The following is a 17,646-nucleotide window of genomic DNA, read 5'->3' as shown; positions in this document are numbered from 1 at the left end:
TTGCAAGTTGACTGAGTAGTACACGGTATGTCACGAGACTGTTGCAGAAGTGATCGCACTTCGGGATCTAAGGCGTCAACACGCTAAGTTACAGCAAAAAAAGATAAGTGAGGAAAGTATAGTCCAATCATTTGACGATGAGCCATCCAACTCAGGTACGTTCGTACTAGCACCTAACATTCTACACAGTTCGCTAGGCGTTCAGATGGGTGTTCAGGTGATACTCGATAGCATCGAGATTCGTAAGGATTCAGAAAGGGGTGAAAAGATCATGTTCGAATAGGAGACAATCACTGCTATGACTCCTATAGACTGCTGAGTTCTAACATAATATCAATTAACAGAGCGGAACCCCTCTCACACGCGTTAAGCCTCACTGGGACTCACATGCACCCCACATTATTATTATGTGTGCACCCATAATAATAAGGCAATTTGCATGCTTATCTCAGTGCCTCTTAACTCGCGCGAAAAGGTTCCCCGAATTCGAGCAATAAAACAGATGACACCACAACATAGATCATGAAAGTTCAAGAAGAGTCGCACTCTTAAAACACATAACTTGGGTTGGTAACATAGAAGTTCATACTGTAGTGCTAAGTGTGCATTCACGTGTAATGTCATACATAAGTGTACGCTAGATATACTATGCAATAGTAAACGAGAAATGAACCTTGCAGTCTGGAGCTGAGTGTCATGGTCGATTTCGGAACTGTTCGGTTATAGTCTGGTTTTATGAAAACGTTTTTAAAACCAACTTCACTATAACCAGTGGCTCTGATACCAAATTGTCACACCCCTAAAATACCACCTAGGGAAAGTCCCTGTTAGGCGTATGACATACCAATAACGAGCCACTAATTACATTGAACGCATACAAGTTTCAAAATAAAATCCTTAATTATTAATGTGAAATACCATCAACGAGTTTAAATGAAAACCAACATGTTCAGCGGAAGCAAATAGTGAACCAATGTTAAACTGTTTCAAAAACCAATGTATGATATCAATAGTTCAATCACATGAATCCCTCCAGTCGACCCATGACCACTCCAGCTACTCCAGACAGCAAGTTCCCAAGTCCAAGATATCTAACGACCTGCAAGCATGCAGACGAGTGTGTCAGACGACGCTGGTGAGTTCAAAGTTTTGTTAACGCGTTGAGTTACCAAGTATGTGTATAAAACTGTTCAACAGTTCAATAGTTCAATAATTTGATTTGATGTTGTTATTAACTCGATTACCGCAGATGGCTACAAGATGTATTTGCCCAACCCCAATGTCTCTATCAAAACATTGGTCATGCTTTAAGGAAATTAGTTCACGCCCGTCCTCCCAGGTACGGTGTGAGGGTGCCAAACCTAATAGCGCTATCAACTAATAACCTCGTTGCCTCCTCGGCAACTGTCGGTAGATGTAAGGGGTCTTATGTGATAGAAACTGAGTGTAATAACAAACATCCCGAAAACCTGACGTTCCTCCTAGGAACGTTACCCGATTTCCCTCCCCGGGATGCATGCTTGAAAAGAACAGTGAACTCACCTTCGGTTTGCTCGGTAAGATTAAATATCTTGTTTATTTGTCGAACAAAACACGCCCTAAAAGGGTTACCGACAACAGTCAGTTCTATGTACACATACACCACATGTTTCACGTACAACAAGTCACGTATTCCTTATTCACTGTAACATCCTAATTACTATTTAACGGTTTTACATATAATTACCAACAAGTAGTTGTGTAGATAAGACTACACATACTATAAAAATACGGGTTTATTAAAACTTTTACAAATCATAAGTTATTCGACATAACGTAATTGAATTCGTCGTTTAAAATTTACGACGAGACACTGTGCGGAAGCATGTATCTTTATCGTGTTCGGTTCTCCAATGAGCTTGATCGTCTTCCGGCATCCAAAATGTACCTACATTTCATAAACAAGAAATGCTTTAGTCTTACGGGGGTTATAAACGTGTCTAACGAGTTCTGGGAAACGAAACTGATTAAAATAAATTTTGTTACAGGGTCTACCGTAAATTACGGTGGCTACCGTAATTTACGGTAGCCCCTGAATGTTGAATCTTCCACCGTAACTCAGTGGGTTTAAGGCGTAAAGATTTTTAAGGCTACCGTAAGTTACGGTAGCTACCGTAACTTACGGTGGCCTCTGCAAGATTTTCCAAGTTTGCCGATTTCTAAAACGGAAACCTTCATAACTTTTAATCCGCTTGTCCGTTTGACCTACCGTTTCTTCCTACGTGATTGTAAATTGAACCTCCATCAAATGGAGTCAAGACCCAACATCTGGATTAACAAAATTTAAGACTTTTAAGTCTTCGGCTTATTACCCCTTTTTACCAAATTTGACCCGTTCGTGATTTTATCAAACAAACCTGTTGTTTGACTCTAATTTCTCATTTTTAACCAAATCTTGTTTTCAAAACATTCTGTCTAAATAATTTAAATCCTTCGGTTTACCTATTAAGGTAACTGAATGCCCTTCTTTTTTTTATTTTGCCTAACTTTCATAGAACTTCAAGTTCTACATGATGAGTTAATATATTATACATACCTGGCTCGGATCAACTTACTAACCCGGTTTAATACCTTGCTTTATAATTGCTAATTAAGAGCGATGCGAGTATCCATTGGATACCTACTCCTGTAAACATATAACTCGACACCAGAATCATTAGTCGATATTGTCAAAAGGTGATGTCTACACCTTTTGACCCGTTTGGCCGAATTGACCGTTTATCTTTGCGAGATAATATTTATTATCATCTCATCTACATGACTCGCTCTTTTTAACACCGTATGCTCATTTTATTTATAAACCGTTTATTACCACTTTCGGCTCTTTATGTCTTACGCGGGAAAGCGTCTTTTAAAACTAACGATTATTGTCAACGTGTGACTAAATTATCATTTGTCTTATTCGTAGTCAACACGACAAAAGAACATTCTAAAATATATGACTAGTGTAAGTTATACTTACCTCGCGTCCGCGCAAACATTCTTCGCATCCATGATCCGTTTGACCCGTCCCTTTTCAAGCTCCCACCTAGCTTGTTTAGAGTCAACTATATCATAACATCCATAAGATGGTTAGATTGGTCATTCTATATAATGGCCATCACCCTATGGACCCCTTTTTTTTACATACTTATAAATCAAAGCATGCCATGTACTCAACAACTAGTTTCATACCATAATTATTTTCATTCACTAATCGTTTGACCCGTTAGTGAAATTACTTATATAACAAGTCAGTAAGTGATTTTAAACACTTTAAGCATGTCACATAAAGTGCTATTTGTTCCTAACAATAAATACTTCATGACTAAACAAGTATACGCAATCATATGCCTTTTCCGGATTAATAATAACATTATTAATGCGCAGCGATTTTTTTCTATTCAGCTGCTGTAATCGACCATTATGACCCATTTAAATTCCGAACAAGATTAACATGTTCAAAAATGGATCGTAGAAAACTTCAATACCTTCGCAAGCATATAAGGTACACCTTCTAACGAATTTTCTATGATTTTATATGATTTTTATAAAATCAGCACAGCAACTATATTTTCATTTTTCAATCAGCTTTTAAGTTTTTCTGAACAGCAGTTTTAATCACATTTTTGACCTCTTTAACAACCACATTGGTTTCTTATGATTGAAAACAGTAAAAATTTACTTCATAAGCTTTCCGAAAAGGTATAGAACACCCAAATCGGATAAACGGTTGATTTTATATGATTTTTTTAATATTAGTCAAAATCCATATAAAAAACTACGGAAATCATGTTTAGGTTCCTTTCAAATTCGACCCAAACCATCAAATGCAACCTATTTCCATGGCTATAACCCTTATTAAACTCTTGGTAATGGTTAGAAACCTATAACACAGTGATTGTAGGCTAAGAGATGTCAAAAATATCATCTATTTCAGCACTTTAGTTTTCATTTAGGCATTTTAACAAACACCTAGTGTGCAAGATTCGTATACTTCTTTTGTCAAGTTCTTGATTAACTTCCAACCAAGCTTCAAGCATCAATTTCAAGCCCTTATGTCTAGTGTTTATAAGTTACAACTAGAACTTGCATTACTTACCTAATGTTCATCTATTTTAACACTATAATTCTAGTGTTCATCCCATATTCATAAAACCCACTTAGCACCTACATAACTAGTTAACCAAAACACTAATTTATGGTGCTAAATTAGCGAGTTTACATCTAGGGTTTGTTTTCAAGAAATCATACAACACTAATTCAGCCATAGCCTCTCTAATCCACACATAATTCGCGATTATGAAGATTACTCAAATTTTACAACTTCACAAATCATCAAATTTTTACATACCTTATGATCCCCACGACTAGGCGATCACGAATTTGTAATCATGCAGACGATTCGGGCTTGATTTGAGCTTCGATTTGGAGGATTTGCTGAACTAGGGTTTGAGCTCTCCTGGCTCCTTCTTCTGATCGCATACGTACACACATGTATGTGTGTTTTTTTTTTATTTAAGTGTTTTAATAAAACACTTCTCTAGTTGCCCATGTTTAGCCCCTCAAGTTTAGAGATTCATAAATGAAACTATAATCCATAGTTTATTATTTAGTTACTCATTACTAACTAGGTTAATTTTACCTAGTTAACTTAATGGGTTCCGGGAGTTAAAACCCGTTTTATTTTAAGTCCCGTTAAATCGGGCCTTTTATCCATTATATTTTCCTGGAAGCTCTTATTCACCTTTAATTAATATTAGGATTATTCACTTGATTCCTAATATTTTCCGGTTTACTTTTACCGCTAACGGTACTTTCCCCGTCTTTAGTATTAACGGGGTTTAATTTCCAAACCTGTTTTCGGGGTGTTACAAGTCTACCCCCCTTAAAGAGGTTTCGTCCTCGAAACCTTTTCTTGCTTAATTCATCGAGTTCAAACTCAATGCATTTGATCCGAGAAATCTTTTAAACGTTACTTTTACTTTGACCAATTGTTAGTATTACCAGAAAAGTATGGCAATATCCTTTTGGTTACTAATTGTCTACGTATCTCATACTACACAGTGCAATCTTGAAATAACGTAACCTCGTTATTTCCACTAGTCCGGTTAACTTAGCGATATTCATCGCTTTCATATACTATCAAATTATTTATGAATCCGTCGTTTTGACCCGTTTAAAGGTCCTTGGTGAAATCTTTCACTTCTAGCAACTATTCTTTTGTTCATGAACTTATAGCTTTATGACCCCTCAAATAAGTGATCAATATTTTCTGTTAGTGAGGTCTCATGGGCCGTCACTTTATCTCTTGGGTCTATATACCTTTGTTGTTTACTTGACCGAGTCGCCAAACGTTGGCCACTTAGTCACATAGGTTTATAAATTATGTTTATTCTACATTACTCTTCGTAGTGAATAACGTGTTAAACAATTTCTTAATTTGGGTTTCGACCTTAACCGATCTCACTAACTAGACTTATCAGTCCAGTTACTTTGTACCCATCACTCGGGTCATAATATGATTACTTCACATTACTTCTCTTGACCGTGATCGCGTCACGTCATGTTTAGGTCTATTCCAACCTTTCTTTTCAAATGTATCGTCTTGCACTTATCAGTGTCAAGACTTACATCTTTCATGCCTATTACATATTCGTCTATCAGAACTCATATTCGTAAAAACGTCATTTCTTGCAAAAACCGGAGTTTTATTTTAGCATTTTCCTTTTAACTTTTGTTAATTATCCATATCAAGGAAATTGATAACTCATAATTTATTGTTTTCCGTTCTTACTTTATGCGGGGAATTGTAACGAATTCCCTCACCTTACACTATTGACCCGTAGGTTCCTTCACTTAACCTTGTAGGCTATTTCCTTATGTTTTCACCTCTTTAAGGTGAGACCCTTATGATCCTTTTGCTTCAATTCATATCCCGCAGGTTATGATGATCCCGTAGATAATCTTTTATTCAAGTCTTTATTCAAATATGTATACATTTATATACGCATATGGCATTAAGGCACCCCCTCTTATGTTTTAGAATTATTCACGTTTACTTTTTGGATTTCGTTTGACCTTGACTGTAGTCTAAGGCTACATTGTTTTCTTTCGAATTATCCTTCCGACTCCTTGACTTCTAACGTCAATTACACGTCGGTTTGCCCTACACTTACTGTTAACCGGTCCTTACCTATACTTCTTTACGTCCCATTACCCGGGTTCTTTTATTCTAATGTTTTTAACACCTTTAACTCTTTTACATAGGTTTACTAATATTTCGTACTTTTTTTTATTTGATTCGTGCTTACTTACTTTAGCAAGAGTCATCCTTTTTTTTTTAAATTTTGTTTGACTTGTTCGTGTGAAAATTTCATCACTTATAAATGTCAAACTTCAATCTTTGTTCGACCCGTTCAACTTTAAAATAGTTGAGTGTAATTCATCAAAATTTCTATTTGCCGTTATCTTATCGTCCTTTGGTCATGACCCAAAACCCGAGTCTTTTGACTTTCCATGCGCGTTCCTGTTTCTCAGTCTACGCATGTGTTTAAATCCTTACCCACCAACCGGGTGTTTTACCGAATTCGTTATTATTGCAACCCTTACGGTATGCATTATGACTTTGTTTCGCTTTTATATTCCTACTTTGTTCTCAAATTTGGTGTTTTACAAAATCGGCCCGTTAAGAGTCTTATTTGCATTCTTCGGGTTCGAGTGTAAGTACACTACCTCCCAATGCATATCTTGATCATTTTACATGTTTATATTCTTCGGGTTCGAGTGTAAGTACACCCCCTCCCAATACATGTCTACATCATTTTACATATTTGCATTTTCCGGGTTCGAGTGTAAGTACACCCCCTCCCAATACATGTCTACATCATTTTACATGTTTGCATTTTCCGGGTTCGAGTGTAAGTACACCCCCTCCCAATACATGTCTACATCATTTTACATATTTGCATTTTCCGGGTTCGAGTGTAAGTACACCCCCCTCCCGATACGTATTCTGATCATCTTACGTGTTTCTTTGTCCCTTCACTCGGGCTCATTATCTTAATATAATACGCTTCCGTCACTCGGCTGTGCGTTTACATTATTATCAAATATTTTGCTCACTTGACTCTTTTGGGTACTTTTTAATTTGTCCCATTTACCCCGTCCTTACTACATCAGATATAATGTGTCCGCTATAAGAAACTCATGGTATCATATGCCACTACTTACTTGGCCAGAGTAAGCGATTAACACATGACATACACGACCTTTTTATAGTTTTCACATCACATCCCATGTAAGTAACACCTCTATTTAGTTTTCTTGGAGATAATATCCTGGATAGGTATTCTATTCAGGTTTCTCAAGTTTCTAATTTACATATGCGACAATCATTCTTTACATGTTTGTTGCACATTACTAATTGCGCGATTATATTTAAAAGCACGCACCTGATAATGCTTGCCCCGACGGGCGTTTCTTGCCATTAACCTTGTTCGCGGTCTTTACGCGATTTAGTCCTTAGTGAGCATGTTCCTCTCGTCATGCCTCGGACTGTCCCTCTATCACATCTTTAATTTGTTTAACCTTTGTCATCTTTAAACGCAAGTGTCCTTCAATCAAGACATTCACAAAAGTTAGTAATGTCAACTTTACCAAATGCCCGTATCATAATACAAGACTTTTGTACTATATGTGTCAACACACGTAACTTTGTCAACTACATTTATCGCTTAATTGAGGTAACGTGTATCACACGATAACCCCATGTGTTGTTTACAACACTTTAGCATGCTAAACTATTAGCATAGATGTACTTACCGGATTTGCGATCAAGCCTCGAACCGAACACACCTTACTCTTTAACCATGAGCTCTGATTACCAACTTGTAACATCCTAATTACTATTTAACGGTTTTACATATAATTACCAACAAGTAGTTGTGTAGATAAGACTACACATACTATAAAAATACGGGTTTATTAAAACTTTTACAAATCATAAGTTATTCGACATAACGTAATTGAATTCGTCGTTTAAAATTTACGACGAGACACTGTGCGGAAGCATGTATCTTTATCGTGTTCGGTTCTCCAATGAGCTTGATCATCTTCCGGCATCCAAAATGTACCTACATTTCATAAACAAGAAATGCTTTAGTCTTACGGGGGTTATAAACGTGTCTAACGAGTTCTGGGAAACGAAACTGATTAAAATAAATTTTGTTACAGGGTCTACCGTAAATTACGGTGGCTACCGTAATTTACGGTAGCCCCTGAATGTTGAATCTTCCACCGTAACTCAGTGGGTTTAAGGCGTAAAGATTTTTAAGGCTACCGTAAGTTACGGTAGCTACCGTAACTTACGGTGGCCTCTGCAAGATTTTCCAAGTTTGCCGATTTCTAAAACGGAAACCTTCATAACTTTTAATCCGCTTGTCTGTTTAACCTACCGTTTCTTCCTACGTGATTGTAAATTGAACCTCCATCAAATGGAGTCAAGACCCAACATCTGGATTAACAAAATTTAAGACTTTTAAGTCTTCGGCTTATTACCCCTTTTTACCAAATTTGACCCGTTCGTGATTTTATCAAACAAACCTGTTGTTTGACTCTAATTTCTCATTTTTAACCAAATCTTGTTTTCAAAACATTCTGTCTAAATAATTTAAATCCTTCGGTTTACCTATTAAGGTAACCGAATGCCCTTCTTTTTTTTTTATTTTGCCTAACTTTTATAGAACTTCAAGTTCTACATGATGAGTTAATATATTATACATACCTGGCTCGGATCAACTTACTAACCCGGTTTAATACCTTGCTTTATAATTGCTAATTAAGAGCGATGCGAGTATCCATTGGATACCTACTCCTGTAAACATATAACTCGACACCAGAATCATTAGTCGATATTGTCAAAAGGTGATGTCTACACCTTTTGACCCGTTTGGCCGAATTGACCGTTTATCTTTGCGAGATAATATTTATTATCATCTCATCTACATGACTCGCTCTTTTTAACACCGTATGCTCATTTTATTTATAAACCGTTTATTACCACTTTCGGCTCTTTATGTCTTACGCGGGAAAGCGTCTTTTAAAACTAACGATTATTGTCAACGTGTGACTAAATTATCATTTGTCTTATTCGTAGTCAACACGACAAAAGAACATTCTAAAATATATGACTAGTGTAAGTTATACTTACCTCGCGTCCGCGCAAACATTCTTCGCATCCATGATCCGTTTGACCCGTCCCTTTTCAAGCTCCCACCTAGCTTGTTTAGAGTCAACTATATCATAACATCCATAAGATGGTTAGATTGGTCATTCTATATAATGGCCATCACCCTATGGACCCCTTTTTTTTACATACTTATAAATCAAAGCATGCCATGTACTCAACAACTAGTTTCATACCATAATTATTTTCATTCACTAATCGTTTGACCCGTTAGTGAAATTACTTATATAACAAGTCAGTAAGTGATTTTAAACACTTTAAGCATGTCACATAAAGTGCTATTTGTTCCTAACAATAAATACTTCATGACTAAACAAGTATACGCAATCATATGCCTTTTCCGGATTAATAATAACATTATTAATGCGCAGCGATTTTTTTCTATTCAGCTGCTGTAATCGACCATTATGACCCATTTAAATTCCGAACAAGATTAACATGTTCAAAAATGGATCGTAGAAAACTTCAATACCTTCGCAAGCATATAAGGTACACCTTCTAACGAATTTTCTATGATTTTATATGATTTTTATAAAATCAGCACAGCAACTATATTTTCATTTTTCAATCAGCTTTTAAGTTTTTCTGAACAGCAGTTTTAATCACATTTTTGACCTCTTTAACAACCACATTGGTTTCTTATGATTGAAAACAGTAAAAATTTACTTCATAAGCTTTCCGAAAAGGTATAGAACACCCAAATCGGATAAACGGTTGATTTTATATGATTTTTTTAATATTAGTCAAAATCCATATAAAAAACTACGGAAATCATGTTTAGGTTCCTTTCAAATTCGACCCAAACCATCAAATGCAACCTATTTCCATGGCTATAACCCTTATTAAACTCTTGGTAATGGTTAGAAACCTATAACACAGTGATTGTAGGCTAAGAGATGTCAAAAATATCATCTATTTCAGCACTTTAGTTTTCATTTAGGCATTTTAACAAACACCTAGTGTGCAAGATTCGTATACTTCTTTTGTCAAGTTCTTGATTAACTTCCAACCAAGCTTCAAGCATCAATTTCAAGCCCTTATGTCTAGTGTTTATAAGTTACAACTAGAACTTGCATTACTTAGCTAATGTTCTTCTATTTTAACACTATAATTCTAGTGTTCATCCCATATTCATAAAACCCACTTAGCACCTACATAACTAGTTAACCAAAACACTAATTTATGGTGCTAAATTAGCGAGTTTACATCTAGGGTTTGTTTTCAAGAAATCATACAACACTAATTCAGCCATAGCCTCTCTAATCCACACATAATTCGCGATTATGAAGATTACTCAAATTTTACAACTTCACAAATCATCAAATTTTTACATACCTTATGATCCCCACGACTAGGCGATCACGAATTTGTAATCATGCAGACGATTCGGGCTTGATTTGAGCTTCGATTTGGAGGATTTGCTGAACTAGGGTTTGAGCTCTCCTGGCTCCTTCTTCTGATCGCATACGTACACACATGTATGTGTGTTTTTTTTTATTTAAGTGTTTTAGTAAAACACTTCTCTAGTTGCCCATGTTTAGCCCCTCAAGTTTAGAGATTCATAAATGAAACTATAACCCATAGTTTATTATTTAGTTACTCATTACTAACTAGGTTAATTTTACCTAGTTAACTTAATGGGTTCCGGGAGTTAAAACCCGTTTTATTTTAAGTCCCGTTAAATCGGGCCTTTTATCCATTATATTTTCCTGGAAGCTCTTATTCACCTTTAATTAATATTAGGATTATTCACTTGATTCCTAATATTTTCCGGTTTACTTTTACCGCTAACGGTACTTTCCCCGTCTTTAGTATTAACGGAGTTTAATTTCCAAACCTGTTTTCGGGGTGTTACATTCACTTATCACACAGTCAAGATACACGTAGCACACACGTAAAGTTCAAGCCATAAGAGTCAATTAAATAGTCTCTAGTGTATACTTAGTTCATATCATATCTTACCACGAATAGCTCAGTTGACATTTAAGTACACACATTAATGGTGACAAGAAATCATACATTGAAATTAGCCGGTTAACCGTGTGTAATCATCTAGCGTTTGCCTGGGCCTCACTGTGTTCACTAAAAAGGTGCAACCCATGGTTCCGATAAACAGTTAACCACCCAACATGTAATTCTCCTAAGCGTGTGGCCCATGTGATTCTGGCCCAATATTCTATTGGTTCCTACGCAGCCCATTCACCAGCAAATCAATATTTAATCCAACAATGCAGCCCATTTCAACTTGCTGATCTAACATCACGTTTTAAGCCCGATATCTCATAACAGTTATATGCAATTCCAACCACAGAACTTAGCGGCCCAAAACATAATACACATATTCAATTATTTCTTGCATACATTTACCAGGCCCATTACAATCATCGTGCGGCCCAGTGCTTAAGTAGGTTGTTTGCGGCCCATCCTGAAAGTGACTCAACTTGCTACACAATCCAACCCACAATAGTTTTGCAACTAACTATGATCCCAAACAGCCGATTATCATGTGAAGATCGTTAAAATCTTTTACGTTAAAGTTGTATACCAATTTACATGTTCACAAGTTTAACCATTAAAGTCCTATTATCATGTCAAGAACTATCACACAACATCATCATGAAACCCTGTTATTCATACACAATCATCGATCAACAATTCATGGTTACAAACATACAATACCTAGATATGTTACCACACATAAATGCCTACTCAAACCACATAGATACCCACAACTTATAATTCGATTCATGTTTATTCTGATCAAAATAAGGTTACTCATGCGCATAGTTCTTGATCATATTACATACATGTTATATTGCACATAGGTTAAATCTAGATAACACAAATATCAAAACGACCAACAAGTTAAACAAATACCAGAAGATACTGACCGAGACTAAGGAGAGTATGGTGATGGTGATCACGACGAAGGGGAGGGAGTGCTTACTGCCACACGAAGAAGATGGAGGAGGGTAGGGGTTTGTTTTAGTTTTAGGCTAATCCAGAATCTAATGGAAGTATAATACGTATACAAATAGCTAAGGTTTGGGGCGGTTTATGTTATTAGCCGAGATAATGGGTTTAAGCCTCTAATTGGGCCGCCGCAATATTAAAAGAGGCGATTTGTTGATATCGGCCCATGTGAGATTGTATTGGAGGTCCAATGAAAATCAAATTTAGTCAAAAGCTGATTGTTTTGTTTCGAGTTGTGGTTTGTGTCAGAAGACATCACATGAAGTGTTCATATTTAATTTAGAGTAGTGATTTCTTTGGTCCAATTGAATTTGAAATGTATTAATATTGTCGGCTTAATGGGATTGGAATTAAGAAATTGCATGAGTTACTAATCAATTCAAAGATTGTGTCAGTACATCACATGAAGCCCAATCATTAGCTTAAGTTACATGGACACCAATATCTTTAAACATATTATTATATAAATATTGCTTGTTGTATGATGTAGGATAATTTGATGTATAACAATCTTTGAATTTACCAATTAAATAAATTAGAATAGAATTTACCAATTCAATGTATTTAAAAAAATCAGACATAACGTACAACGAAATGTAAACACAGGATTGTAAAACATATGGCACATAAAACAGATGACGCGTAAAGGAAAGGTCTTGGAATCTCGGGTTGTCACATCATCCCCAACTTGAAAGAAATTTCTTCCCGAAATTTGATAAGTAAGCACAGAGGAGTGAAATGATAAATCAAGATTGCTGTAGGTTTTCCTCAGGTGCCACATCCTATGGGAAATTGATCTCTATTCGATTCACTAATGTATATTCTTCTCCTCACCATTTTGTTCCGTTAATTAACTCATGTGTGCTCTTATGTTTGATACCAGATCTGATTCCAGTGATTAATATCCGCTTGAGTAACCCAATCTGAGTATGATTTTTTTCGTTAACGATTCAGGTAAACTTTCATGATTTGGGTTTTTTTTTGCAAGGCTAATCATCTAAATTAATTTGTTATTTTTATGGTTTACCATTGCATAAGTTAGTATAATTTGTTGACAAAGTTTTGTTTTGGGGGATAGTAGTCATAAAGTGAGTAATATTCAAGGTTTATGTGTTTTTATTTTGATTCGTTAGGTGTTTATTTTGGATGGTCCGGAGTTTTTGGCTGCAACTATGTTGGACGGAGATATGCTTGCTGTGGCTGGAAATTGGTACCATATTTGTTGGTTTTGCTTGGCAAGGTTAGACTTTCATAATAAGTTTGCTTGATTTACGGGATTTGATTTTCAGATTTTAAATTTTAAATTTTGAAGTCAATCATTAGTTTAAATTTAAATTTTGAAGTAAACCATTATTGTGTTCGATTTTAAATTTTCAATTTCGAAGTCAATTATTATTAAATTGAAATTTGAAAGTTTGTCATTAATGTGTTTGATTTTAAATTTCGAAGTCAATCATTGTTTTAATTTAAATTTGGAAGTAAACCATTAATGTGTTTCACCCGTTTAGTCCATTCCTTTTTTTAATTAACTTAATTCATCATTAATGTGACAGAATTGATGTAATGCTATAAGAAGGTTTCTTTGTTAATTAATTCTTCTCTTCGGCTTACAAGGGATGACGCTAAGGTAATTAACATCAAAATTCTATCTTTTTATTACTAGAATTCTCTTGCTTTATAATTTCTTTCTATGTATTATTTTGTGTTTTGACTTGGATATAAAACATAATGTGAAGGTATAATTAAATAGATAAATGATATAGGATGATTAGGATTACTTACTGGTTATTACTATCATTTTCTAATTACATTTCTTATTGAGATAGCTTGGTTTTGCAATTACAATCCTTTTTAGTTATATTTCTTATTCAGATAGATGGTGATGCAGCAGGGTCATGTTGCAACTACTCTTCAACAACCACCTATAAGGCCTATGTAAGTGTTGTGCATTTTGTTTAATTAATATGGTTATTAACAGGTTTTTAATTTGATACATAATTTGAATTAGAATGGGCATGTGTATAGATTGAAATTAAGCTTATTTCACAAAACTTTAAGCCTTTGTTAAAAGAGTTGTAATTTCTTTAATGTTGATTGTGATAATTATGTATCATTCTTAAATTTAGGATTAAGTCATAAACTGTTCTGAGACAGAGATGCTGCATGTTGTTAGATCAAAAAACTATGATGGATGAACAAGTATGCAGCTAGATACAAGATATGCTTTTAAGTTTTAACTCTGCATTTAAAAATGAATTTATACAGATTTTTGAATGTTTTGGAACTACTTACTGCATTGAATTCAGTAGCAAGTACTGGTGTACTGGAAATATTATAATAGTGATGTGAAGTTTACAACAAGAAAAAGTCTATGAAACCGAATTAAAAATTTATGGTGGAGAAAACAGAAAGAGGATACTTTAGAGGTTAAAAATGTTATTTTTATACTTTTATTTGTTATAAATTAAATTTTCCTACCCAGAAAATTTTCGGGTTATAACCTAGTGTCTTATGTACGTAAAGGGTATATGTGAAACTAAACAAACTATCATTATCTCAGAAAGTTGGGCCTCGTAATCTAAAATGAGGGTAAGTAATTGTTGGATTTGAGTAAAAAAACTTTTGTCTTTTGACGTAAAAATTGACGAGTTATGTAGTTAATGTTACAAAATCTTGCATGATATGTCCTTTGAGCATATCTCAGATGATTTTTTTGTTGAATCTAGTCACCCAAGGGTAGTTTAGTCATTTTACCTATTTATTTAATATTATTTAAAAATTAAAACATTTTTTAAAACATATTATTATTATTATTACCCCCCCCCCCCCCGCGTCTCTCTCTACCACTCTTTCTTTACCAGACTACCACCATCACCACCATACGCCTCCCACCACCGCTAAACCCACCATCACCATCCTACCAACCACTAATCCGACCGACCACCTCTACCACACCAACCAAATGACCACCACAACCCACCATCATCATCACACTCACCATCACCATTGTACACCACCCACCACTACAACACCATCACCATCCTATCGACCACATACCCCAACCCCACCAACCCAAATCACCACTAGAACCCACCATCACCATCGTACACCTCCCACCACTGCTAAACCCACCATCACCATCACACCCACAACAATCCACCACCCACCATCTTAAAATCTTATAAAATAAGATTCATGGTTTGGGAGAGAGGGTGTGAGCAGAGGGTTTTCTAGAGAGAGAGATCAAAGGGTTTCTAGAGAGAAAGAGAGAGTGGAGAGCATGTGATATAGAGAGGATGAGAGAGAGCGAGTGCATGAATTTTTTATTTATACTTTACCCAACTAGTCCCTTGATATAAATTATTTATTTAATAGTTCTTGGGAGGTGAAATGATAAGAATACCCTCATGTGCAAGGCACATGACCCGAATTAACAACCAAAATTAACTGGGTTAGGCTCAAAGGACATACCGTGCAAGATTTTGAAACCTTAAGTACAGAGCTCATCAATTTCGCACCGAAGGACACCGCCTGAAATTAGGTATATAGATAAAAAACAAAACTAGTAATTTACTTGTTTGATTTATGTATCTAGGAGTGATCTATGTAGAATCTATACTATATAATAAAAGAAACCAATAAATGACACGTGTCATTCATTGAAGGCGTCTACATTTGTAATTTTCTGCCTTTTCATACTTATCTTATATCAATTAATTAAATAATAAATAATTAATTAATATTAAATCTTATCTTACTTTGAATGTCGGATAGAATCATTCTATTTTTTCTAATAATATATTTGCTTCAAATTTAAGTTATAAATATTCTATTTTTTCTAATAATATATTATCTTCAAATTTAAGTTATAAATTAAAGATATTTTTTAAATAATAGCACAAAACAATAATCTTAAACTTAAAAAAACAATAATACGCTCATATAAAAAATTTAAAGTACAAACAAAATATACAAAATAACTTATTAGACATTAGATCAAACTTTAAAAAAACACTAATTAGGAAGATAAGCTAATAATATAATTCTGTTTTTGATTTTTCAAATTCGGGTTCTAATCAATTCGAATTAAACTTAACCAAGTTTGTGATTTGATTCGAATTAAACCGAACCAAATTTATGATTTTTTAAACGAATCCAATAGCATATGATTTACTATACAAAGTTACATTTATTTAACCCGTGTAATACATGGTGTTTTTAAAGATATAACTTTTTATTATTATTTAGTATATATTCGCCCCGCTTGCGGTATGCGCATATAATATATATGTGTGGACGCTCGGAGGGCAAAAGTGAAATTGCACTAATTTTAACGTTATTTTACTAAGTTCGTGAAAATAACGTTAAAAGCGGCGGACGGTTAATAATGCATCATCATCATCATCATGTGGTGGCGTTGATAACAGAAAGACAAAAGGGAACATGCACTAATCGGTCTTTGTCCTGATTGCTGAGTGTTATGCGCTTTATGTCCAAGGCTTGATGCAAAACTACTATCGAGCCGGGGGTCTCACTGAAAGCAGCCTCTACATCTTACCCTCCTCAGACCCTACCTTAGCTTTGCTATTGGTGGGATTTACTGAGTATGATGATGATGATTTAGTACATATAATTAGATTTATTCAACCCGTATAATACACGAGGTTTATAAGGATATAACTTTTTTATTATTTAGTTTATAAAATTACATTTATCCAACCCGAGTAATATACAAGGTTATAAAATTACATTTATTTAACCTGTGTAATACACAGTGTTTTTAAAGATATAACTTTTTTTTATTATTTAGTATATATAATTAGATTTATTCAACCCGTACAAATCACGAGTTTTTATTATTTGGTATATAAAATTACATTTATTCAGTACAATACATGGGATTCTTAGAGACATAATTTTAATATATAAAATTACATTTGTTCAACCCGTGTAATAAACGAGATTTTTAAAAAATATTTTTTTAATTTAGTATATAAAGTTACATTTATCCAACACGTGTAATACACGGGGTTATAACCTAGTACTATATATATAGCGAGAACAGGAAAATCAGTCAGTATTTAAAAAACTAAAAATATAAAAAGAACTACATTTATGTGATGTTTATTGTTTCACGCAATCTATTATGAAATTCAAAATATATGAACAAATTAGATTTATTGGTATATAACCTATAGATGTGTTGGTTATGTTGACCATGTATGTGTAGGCAAATGGTACAAAATTTAAACACATAATTTAATCATTAATATAAAAAAATTGAAACATTGATCGAAAAATTAACAATTTAGATTCTTATTTCAGTTCTCATAAGAATTTAGTATCTTGTAATGATCCTATCATATATATATAGGTAAAGAGTATGGTACAAATATGGTTATCGTACA

At 34.5% G+C, this 17,646-nt stretch overlaps 2 long non-coding RNA genes across 4 annotated transcripts; both read right to left on the bottom strand.

Moving 5' to 3' along the window:
• Positions 1–1,885: 1,885 nt before the first annotated feature.
• On the bottom strand, positions 1,886–6,829 carry LOC110941653. Of its 2 annotated transcripts, XR_002594234.2 has the most exons (4): positions 4,373–6,829; positions 3,002–3,086; positions 2,576–2,665; positions 1,891–1,927 (listed from the first exon to the last, which is right to left on the bottom strand). It is a non-coding gene; the product is annotated as an uncharacterized LOC110941653 (long non-coding RNA). The 2 variants fall into 2 exon arrangements; XR_002594235.2 differs by lacking the exon at positions 2,576–2,665 and having other exon boundaries at positions 1,886–1,927.
• Positions 6,830–7,317: 488 nt separating this feature from the next.
• On the bottom strand, positions 7,318–10,908 carry LOC110941654. 2 transcript variants are annotated; one of them, XR_004893575.1, is made up of 3 exons: positions 10,601–10,762; positions 9,230–9,314; positions 7,318–8,893 (listed from the first exon to the last, which is right to left on the bottom strand). It is a non-coding gene; the product is annotated as an uncharacterized LOC110941654 (long non-coding RNA). The 2 variants fall into 2 exon arrangements; XR_004893574.1 differs by having other exon boundaries at positions 8,132–8,153; positions 8,804–9,314; positions 10,601–10,908.
• Positions 10,909–17,646: the final 6,738 nt, after the last annotated feature.

Source organism: Helianthus annuus, chromosome 5 (assembly GCF_002127325.2).
Source record: "Helianthus annuus cultivar XRQ/B chromosome 5, HanXRQr2.0-SUNRISE, whole genome shotgun sequence".
Lineage (NCBI taxonomy): Eukaryota > Viridiplantae > Streptophyta > Magnoliopsida > Asterales > Asteraceae > Helianthus > Helianthus annuus.
The sequence above is the reverse complement of the archived record's forward strand: the minus strand, read 5'-3'. Positions and strand labels throughout refer to the sequence as shown.